Source organism: Typopeltis vanoorti, chromosome 22 (assembly GCF_054136105.1).
Source record: "Typopeltis vanoorti isolate ZY-2024b chromosome 22, IOZ_Tvanoo_1.0, whole genome shotgun sequence".
In the NCBI taxonomy this organism is placed as follows: Eukaryota; Metazoa; Arthropoda; class Arachnida; order Uropygi; family Thelyphonidae; genus Typopeltis; species Typopeltis vanoorti.
Window position 1 is genome coordinate 14,604,524 of NC_143570.1, and position 10,775 is coordinate 14,615,298.

Consider the following 10,775-nt stretch of genomic DNA (forward strand, 5'->3'; position numbering starts at 1 on the left):
CGATCAATATATCTGGAGTAGTGGTTAAAGTTTTGGAGAAATTGGTAAAAATTAGAATTCAGGACTGGATGGACAGCAATATGATACTTTATAAGGGGGAACATGATTTTGTGAAGGGTAGGTCTTGCCTCAGTAAATTGCTTACTTTCTGTAATAAACTAACAGTGGAGTTGGATAAATAAATCCTTACTCAATGATACTGCTGGACTTTGCAAAGGCATTTGACAGGATTCCACGCGGAACTCTGTTGCATAAATTAGAACAAATGTGTATGGATCCAAAGCTGGTGATTTGGATTAGTGGGTGGCTGGTGGATAGATATCAGTGGTTTATGGAGGAGCTGAGTTCAGGAGAAGGCAGGTGACTAGTGGTGTACTACAGGTGTCAGTGCTTGGTCCTCTATTGTTTAATTTGTACATCAATGATATTGGGTATAATTTGAAAGGAAATATCCACTTGTTTGTTGATGATGCAAAATTAGGAAGAGCGATAGTCAATTCAGATGATGTAGATATCTTTCAGGATGACTTAATTACGCTGACCGTATGGACTAAGGTAAATGGCTGTCAGTTTAACGTGGCTAAGTGTAAGGTGATGCACTTCGGGAAGATGAGATCACATGCTGTTTACTATACCATATTAATGGAACTGAACTGCAAGAATTTGATAAGACAGGGGACTTGTGAGTTATTATGGACAGAGAACTTAAGTTTAAAGGGCATATTGCAAAGATTGTCAAAACATCACAACAAATTGCATGGTTGTTGAAGAGCACACTGACAAGCAGGGATGAAGAAGTTATTGTTGCACTTCATAAGGCATTAATAAGACCGTAGTTGGACTATTTCGCACAGAACTGGTCACCTGAATTTCTTGGTGATGAAGAAATGATGGAGAGGATTCAGAAGCGAGTTACAAAGAATATCGCAGGTTTGTGGGATGTTCCCTACGAGGATAGATTGAAGATTTGTGGGCTCCAAAAACTAGCTGATAGACATAGGACAGGAGATATGATAGAGGCATGTAAATTATTAAAGGAATTTTTTAGGATTGATACTGATGACTGTTTTAAGACCAGGAAGGGAGAGAACGAAGGACCATCCCTGGAGATTGTGTAAGACTGTGGTTAACGTGGATGTTAGGACTAGATTTTTTGCTTGGAGGGTTGTGAATGTGTGGAATGCGTTGCCAGAGGTGATTGTGAATGAATTCAAGTAGAAGTATGAAATTTATTGTGTGAATAATGGTTAGCGTGTCAATGTAGGGTCTCCTTCAGTGAGTTGAAGGAGACCCTACTGTTATAATAATAATAATACCATAAAATTAAATGACGACGTTAAAGTATTTCAAATACACAAAATAAGTTAGCAGATGAAACAATAATTATGTACCTAAAAATTAAACATATGTAATCAAATAATTATGAATCATAATTTTATAGTGAATGATATATAATAATTATGGATTTAACAATTTATGTATTCGAATAATCACAGGTATATAGACAAGTAAATATATTATATTATACTGTGTACCTCAACACACTGTAGGTATACAGTATTACATAGCAATCGAACTTGGTTACATACAACCCTCTGTCCAAAAAGAAACCAAACTTTTCGAAAATAGAACCTGGTGGCGCCACCTGTTGTGTCTTTATGTTGTCGAAAGCGGCAACCTTCATTAATGTTGTGTCAACTGTTTGACATTTGTTTCATTACACGCCGAGTTATAGTGCCAAGAGTGACAGTGTGTTTTGACGAACGGTCGGAAAATGAGTTTCAAACAGAGAGCTTCAATTGAATTTTGTGTTAAACTTGGCAAAAATTTTACCGAAACGCATCAAATGCTTCAAAAATCATACGGTGATGAATGTTTATCCCGTAGTCAAGTTTACGAATGATTTAAGCGATTTCAAAGTGGTCGTGAGACGCTTGAGGACGATGAAAAGCCGGGCTGTCAAAAAACTGGACTGAGAGAAGTGAGTAACATCCAAAAAGTGCGTGATTTCATCAAAGAAAACCCGAAATCGTCCGTGAGATTGATTGAAGATGAATTGGGGATTCCAAAATCAACTGTGCACAACATTTTGACCGAGAGTTTGGGCCTTCGTAAATTGAATTCGCGATTTGTTCCCCACAAGTTGACCGACGACCAAAAAATGTATTGAATTGAACATGCAAGGACCTCATTAAAACCGGTCGTAAGCGGTTTTAATGAGATCCTTGTAACGAGTCTCGTAAACTTCTTTGAAACGATCGTTACTGGTGACGAAATGTGGTGTTTTTAGTATGAGCCCGATTCAAAGCGCCAGAGTGCTGAGTGGAGACCACCAGAAGAGGGCATCCGAAAAAAAAAGTAGCTTGGAGAAGTCAAAAGTAAAGACAATGCTGATTTGTTTCTACGATTCCAAGGACGTTATCTACAAAGAATTCGTTCCGTCTGGCCAAACGGTCAATGGTGAGTTTTATCTCGAAGTTTTGAAGCGATTGATAGCGAGAATTCGTCGCGTGCGGCATGTATATCGTGATGACCGACCGTTCGTCAAAACATACTGTGACTCTTGGCATTATAACTCAGCTTCTAATGAAATAAATGTCATAAACAGTTGACACAACACTAATGAAGGTTGCAGCTTTCGACAAACAAAAAAATACAACAGGTGACGCCACTAGTTTCTTCTATTTTCGAAACGTTCGGTTTCTTTTTGGACAGAGGGTGTCTATATCTTTTATACATAATATATTTAATATGATATACACATATTTATGTTTATTTGTTGTAAATCTAGCCTTGTAATTTGAACCATCCTATATTGTAAGTTGTGTCTTTCATTTTGTATCATCCGATCTTGCAAATTGTCTTGAATAATAATGTTTCATCTTGTATTGGATCTGTACTATCTACTAATGTTAATAAGACATAAGGTAATTCCATATTGTAATCATTTTTCTAGTATTTTATCTTATCTTGTATTGTACTATGTGCTAACGTTAATAAATTCAATTCAATGTGTGAGAAGACCAGAACTACCACCATGTCTATTGAGGGGAGCGAATAACCACAAACCGCTATAATCAATGGTAAATTATGTTCTTCCACAACGCATTAATTAGCCAGTGTTCACAGTTTTAGAACACATGCAGCAAAAATTAATTGTGATATGCATGTATTAAAGTTATGCGTAATTCTATAATCCAACATATCAATAGCAACATAATGGGGGAAAAAAACTTGCATTATTACCGTTTCATATTTCAAATCTTTGTTATTATGTTATTACTTTTAGGCATTTTTTATATGTTTATGAGCAACAATAACGATGAAATCTGAATTAGTTTCTCAGATCACGAGGATGCTGAGAAGTCTTATTAGTCTGTGCTACAAACTACTCCTCTCCTCACCTTTTTTTTCTTGAATACAAATTTTTTTTTTTCCCCTCGTCATTTCAGAACAAAGCAAAAAAAAAAAGTTTTGGATAAATAAGTATGTAAAACGTTTTCATTTTTGTTCCGAAGATATTCAAAGAGCAGTTCTGGCTAACGATATTGTACGCGTCTAATACATGCTGATATATTTTCATGATGAAAGTTTCGTTGATGGTCGCGCTATTTTCGTTTGACTTCTGTAAGATGCTTTTCAAATAAAGCAGTGCTTCTGATGTCGCGATGTAATTGTAGATGTTTTAATGATCATGGTATTATGGTGGGGCGAGAACTCAACCTCTATTTTAATAAAACCAACTTTGTTTCCAAGAAGTTATGTCACTTTTTTTTTCTTTTTTCTTTGAATCAAATGTTTTAACCTCTCTCTCTCTCCAAAAGTTAGATAAGAATAAAGCGACCTCGTCTACCCCCTATAGGGAAATAAAAGACGGTAGTGGATTTAAGAATTTATTTATTTATATTTTACCCTTTTTAAAATGTGGCCTGAAACTTTTTTTTTTTTAAAGTGGAAATAATTAGTCATTAAGAACAGCTTCAAGTAAGTCTTAGCAAACACTAAACTAATATCAAAATTTGACTGTTAACACAATTTGCTGGAATGCCTTATACATCTTCCTCTCTTCTGGCTAAGGAGATATTCGTCATGAGACCATTTTTGAAAAGTTCGCTGCCCTAGGAAAGACGCATTGAGATTTTACTGTTATTTATTAATCGCATATAGCAAATGAGACATGAGGCGCTGATAGACATGCAGTTATGTCTATTGGTACCATGTTCCTGCAATTAATTTACCTGTCTCCATCGATAGATGAAAATCCTCATAATGTCCTCAATATGTGTACGAATAATGAGAACATTATAAAGTTGGGACAAGGAGGTGGTTTGTGCATTAAATTTAATCTTCATTACCTCATCGCTCAGCTAGCGATTTTTAGACTGCTGTTGCGAGAATATTGGTAAATATTTTTGCTAAATTTCTCTTTAATTTTAAGTAAAACCTCATCTACAGAGCAGGAACAGAACATGAAACATCATATACCTAAATTGTTCAGACGACTGTGACGAGAAATAATAAACTTCATGGAATAATTTTTAATTTATTTATAATCACATTTTCAAAATGAAAATAATGTTTCACATGAAATCCACTATTTATTAGACAACAAGGTAAGTACCGTTATAATAAAGATGGTTTACAAAACAGAAGTATCAAGTTACCGACCAGTCTGCATTTCTGGAGTCATAGTGAAGGTCTTGGAGAGAGGCCTTATATCAGGGGTGTTCATGCTTTTCAAATAAATCGTCGATCGCTTGTGTATTCCTCCTTACTTACAAATTTAATTAAAACTGAAAACATAATGTTTTATTATTTTTAATTCGCTTTAAGTGTATTGCTATTGTTTATTTATTTTTCGTTAAAATTGTCAAATCAGTAAATTTCTTATAAGTTCGGGTAAATGAATTAATTTGGATCAGTGGAAGTCAAACAGCGAGCCGAGTGAATACGATTATAAGCAACGTGTAAAAACTCGATTGTAGCTTAAATATTAAATATTCCAAAGCACATTTACATCAATTTTTTACTTAGGTTAAGTCCCATATGAATATTGTAAAAAATAACCTTTGTTTGTCTCGGTATAGTTTGTATTAGATATTTTTGTAAATCACTCTTTTGAAGCTAACTGTATATACTGCTTTAATAAGAATATGTTAGAGTGTTAAAAACAAAGGCAATGTTTTTGTCGCCGAAGCTGTACATGGCGGCATTAGAAAGATTGTTATTGAAACTTGTATTTATGAGAAAGACTTGCAGGCTCTAAGCGTAAACATCTCCGAAGTCAGTCAGAAAGAGATGGACGGCAACTTACAATCAAAAGAAAGCGGAGGAGAACCAAAGGCATGACGAACTTGAAACTTAAGATGAAAGACTCATTCTTTGGGGGTTGCCAAACTTCATGCGAGGTCTCAGAGGAGGCCTAATAAAAAGGGATTGAAGCAAGCAGAAGGGGTCTCGGTTCCAGAATTGCTGTCAGAGAGGAGGCCACCCGGTCCAGAGTCGCCGTCAGAGAGACTGCCTGGATCCACGTTGCTTAAGAGAGGAGTTTCCCGCTTCCAGAAAGGAGCTTCTCGGTTCGAGACATCGCTAGAGAGAGACTACTTCTAGGCCGCAGACAAGGTTTCAAATTGCCGAAAGGAAGAGTTCCAATTGCCGGAGAAAAGTTTCCAGGCCAGGTTAATGTCAGACATTCAGTGTGTTGCGTTTTCATTACAATTTGATGAATCAAACGACTTCACTGATATTGCTCAGTTAATGGTATTTATTCGTATGGTACTTCAAGATTATTCAAGTAAAGAAGAACTTTTGAAAATTATACCATTTTTGGGAAGGACTAGAGGAGAAGACATTTTTTCGGCATTTGATGAATTTGTGAAACAACACAAACTTCCACTTTTTTAAATTTGTGTCTATTACTATTGATGGTGCTCCTGCAATGATAGGTAATAAATCAGGCTTCATTTCATTATGTAAAAACGATGACAAATATCCAGAGTTTTTAACGTATCACTGTATTATTCACCAACAAGTACTGTGTAGTAAAAGATTAAACACAAAAGATGTTTTGGATATTACATTTAAAATTGTAAATTCTGTTCGAGGAAAAGCCCTGCAAGCGGTTCTTTAAATTACAGGCAGATGATGATAGGGAACTTCTGTTGTACAATAATGTTCGCTGACTCAGCAGAAGTCAATTTTTAGAAAGATTTCTTGTATTAATTAACGATATAAACTTTTTTCTTGATGAAAAAGGAGATATTTATCCACAATTGAGTGATAAAAGATGGTTGTTAAGCTTATCATTTTTAGTAGATTTCTGTACGAAATTAAGCAATTTAAATTTAGAGTTACAAGATGGAGATAAAAATTTAATTGACATGTTAAGTTCAATAAAAACTTTCCAACAACACTTATTTTTATTAAAGAAAAATATAAATGACCTCGAATTTAGACATCTCCCATATTTATTAAAATTTTTTGAACAAAATCAAGAAATGCTTCGCTATGATTTAAAAGAATTTATTCGTGAAATAGAATTAGTTGAGGAAGAAATAAATCCAAGATTTAAAGATTTTAATAAAACTGAAATGATTGTATCTTTTATCAATAATCCATTTCAAGAAAACTTGAACACCACAGAAATTTCAAATAAAATTAGTGGGCTGTTTGATATAAACCAAGCTGAAGTAGAATATGAGCTAATAAACATTCAGAATAGTTTACATTTAAAATCAATAAACAATGAGGTCATTTGGAAGTATGCACATAAAAAAATTCCCAATATTAACTGATATTGCGCGAAAAATTCTTCGTGTTTCGGATCGACATACTTGTCAGAATCTGCTTTTTCAAATATGACCGTCATAAAAAATCAATTAAGAAACTAAATTACAAATGATCATTTGGATGAGTGTCTGCGATTGGCCACTTCTTCATATCAACTTGACTATGAAAATATTGCGAGGTCCAAACAATGCCAAATTTCACATTAACTTTTTTTTTTTCTTAATCAACTAGCATTTCCTGTAACTTGTGAGTTTGTAATCAATCTGTTGTTTTTTCTAACTTTGGTTTTCCAAAATAGAGAAATAAATATTTTATTCCAATATATATATATATATATATTTTTTTTTTTTGTTGTTGTTGTATTAAAATAATTAAAAGTGATAAATAAATTTTTAAATACAAATAAAGTTTTTAGTTGTATATATATATATATATATTTTTTTTTTTAGTTGTTTATTTGTGCGTAATCAGATATCAGGTTGGGGGAACGTGATCTATATAAGAGAGTAGATCGCCGAATAACTTTTTATAGAAAAGTAGCTCGCGTAGTAAAAAAGGTTGAGCACCACTGCCATATATCATTCACACCACAACATACTCTTAAATTCATTTACACCATCAAGCACTTATGACCTCAAAGGCAATGCATTCCAATCATGAACTTCTCTATGAGAGGAAAAATATAGCTGTCGCTGCTTTCTTGGCAGCATTCTCAACTATCATGGATGTCCTTTTCCCAGCCTACACAAAATGAAAAATTCCCTCTACTGGTATCCTCTAAAACCCCTTTTAGAAGCGTGTAGGTCTATAATATTCCATTTTTCTCCTGTTTGTTTCTGCAGTCCACAAATTCTCAATATCTCCTCATAATTACATCCACGGTCCCAGTATCATCTTCACATGCTCCACTGTATCAGCATCACCACTTAAACCATAAGACAAAACCAACACAAGATAGTTCAGGTGCGGTCGTTATCTTGTCTTGTCGCGGTCCAAGACAAGATAACGTGGATAACTCTCTCCACGTTATCTTGTCTTGTAAAGAGACAAGATAACGTGGAGAGAGTTATCCTTACATGTTCAGCACCGTTATTATCCTCTGAGTTATATTTGTAATTTTTTTCAATGTGATATTTTAACCTAACCATCAACTACAGGATCTCTAGCCTCATCAGTTTCTTGTGGCATAATTCCACCAATACAATATGACATTGGATATGACATTACGCCAAAGTTTATATCTTTGCATTTAATAACATTGAACTGATAAGCATTTCACATGCCCACAATCCTATTATTATTTAGAATATTAAAATTTCTTGCTTATTTTAAGACTACACATTCATTTCACTCCCATCCTGTTTATTCTTCCAACTTTAGGGACGCATTCCGATATTGCATCATTAATATATTTTTTAAAATACTTCTCATGCACTGCCAGCTTACTTCCCGCTAACAATCAATATGATGGGATCGAATCTAGTATTCTCTTCAGCTGGTCATAATTACCAGCTTTAGCATGTAACCTTTGCTATTACACCATGTTAAAACAAAAACTTTAGTACGTTAAAAATACCAAGCTATTTTAATTATAAACCTGGTTTTAATCTATTTCCCAAGTAAGTCAAGTTTTGCGCGTGCAAGTCTTAGGCAACTCGTGGTAAAGGTGGAATAAGCTCTGATCACTATTCTTAGTATTTACCCTTAATGCAAAGCACATCTCCTTGAGATGTATGATGCTATGCATTAAAGGCAAGGGCCACTACCCAGACCGGTTTCCACCTTTATTGAGGTCTCATCGCCAGGCTTAGAAATACCAAGGTTTAAGTAATACAGAGCTTATAAATATTTTACCAAAACAAGTTACCAAAAGGTGCTTTGACCTTATTAAATAAGAATCTCAGGGTGAGAGATAGATGTAGAAAGTTTTTTTACCTTGGGTATAATATAGCGGGTCACCCAGACTTGCACTACTTGCAGGCGCAAACTTGACTTACTTGTCTGTTTGCTTACTTGGGAAATGAATTAAAACCAGGTTTATAATTAAAATAGCTTGGTATCTGTAACGTATATTATACCTAAGGTAAAAAACTTTCTACAAAAACTTTAGTATTTTCATTTACTTAACAATTCACCTCACGAAAAATTAGAAATGGAATGCATATTAGCAACGACGCTAGAATATACAGGAAACTTCGCTTTGGAGACCACAAATGTATTTTGTGCTGCTCCAGGGTTCTACTAAGCAAGGTCTCAAGGAGAGCACTGAAATTTATCTTACGTGTTCACGAATATCCAATGCCACAGCCGAACTGGATACTCAGCCAGTTGACTAGAAAGCAGGGCTACACTATCCACTCAATACGCACACTATTATCCAGTAATGATTATCGTCTGCATATAAATTAGGTATAGTTTCTGGGAAAATTCCCATGCTACTCCTCTTAAACACTATTATTATAATTACGGCTATTATAGCCAGTTTTTGTTTAGGAGTGTCCCTTATTTTAAATACATTGACTATAATTACTCAAAAAAGGGTATATATATATATATACTTTAGGGCATTATGGGTGAGTATAGAAGGCAATTATAACAGAATAAAAGAGGCGGAAAAATTTTGTACATACCTTGTTTTGATACTAGGATGTCTTCCAATTCTATGATCCTGCTGAAGGTTGTTTATAACGAGGGGGGGGGGAGGAAGGGAGCGTGGGGGTGTTTTGACTTGGGAAAAATAAATTTGGAAACCCGGGTTTTTGTATTAATAATATATATATAAATAAATAAATATATATATTATTGTGTTTAAGGGCGCTTTTTGGGGGGGGGGGAGAAGAGAAGGGGAAGGGTTTGCATATGGGGAAACTGGATATATCTTTCTCATTTATGATATCTGTTAGTGTGTACGTTACAGAGGTATTCATTAGCATATATATCACTAGTGATGTATTAGTTTATAAATAAAAACAATATTTTCTCATGAACACAGATTTTTGTCTCCTTCGGAATATTAATTTAAACAAAATATCTTTTTCATATAATGTCAACTTTCATTTGTGACATCTGTCAATGTTTTGGGAGTGGTTTGTCTGTTTCGAAAAAACAAATCATGGGAGGAAACACAAAGTGTGTGTACGTACGTTATTGAAGTGGTTATTCATTAGCTAATATGCATATACTAATGATATATTAGTTTATAAATCAAATAATACAGCTTCTTGTGAACATAGGCTTCCCCCCCCTACTCCTTCGGAATGTTTATTTAAAAAAAAGCAATTGTTTAAAAATGTACAGAAAAGCTGACTGAGAAAATTTTTTTTACCAGAAACGGGGATCCGCGAAAAGCTCGAGAGAACAAAACCTGGATATAACTTGCTAGTCTAAAAACAAACACACTGGCTTAAGTGAAAAATGTAAGCTTCAGACAAATTCTTACCTTCCAGAGATAAATTACGAATTCCTCTATAAAATCCAGTCTGCTTCTCTGTCTTAGATTATTGTTCTTCACAGCTGGCTGCCATTGTGAAAGATGATATTACCAGACCCGAACGTATAAATATCAATAATGTTTCTTAGCAACCCGAAATAACCAAAACTCGAAGAAACATTTGCGTGTTTTGTAAACACACGACAAACAGCATTCAAGTTCCCTGGTAACCTCCATTACTCGTTTTCTTTCTGCGGAACTCTGATTCGAGATTATGCACTTATCTAATCGTCTGGAATTTAGTCTTCTAACATCATATATAAACTTCATGGATATTTTGTTAACTCGTAGTAAATAATTTCTACAAATCTCTGGATGGAATGGACTTTATATACATCTGTATATAAAAATGCACTTTCTCAACTTCCCACTTAATTTCGGAATCAAAACTCAGTTCAAACAAGGTTCATTTTCCGACCTCTAGTGAAGAAACTAATAATTTACCCCCCTCCTTTTTAATGTGAGATAGCACTAAATTATACGCACTATAACGTAT

General features: G+C 34.4%; 1 long non-coding RNA gene across 1 annotated transcript in view; it reads right to left on the reverse strand.

Annotated features, from left to right (window-relative positions):
- LOC150094176 (uncharacterized) overlaps positions 1-10,425 on the reverse strand; it is a 36,089-nt gene extending 25,664 nt beyond the window's left edge. The window contains exon 1 of the long non-coding RNA XR_016550267.1: positions 10,229-10,425. This is a non-coding gene — a long non-coding RNA (uncharacterized LOC150094176). The remainder of the gene's footprint in view (positions 1-10,228) is intronic.
- Positions 10,426-10,775: the final 350 nt, after the last annotated feature.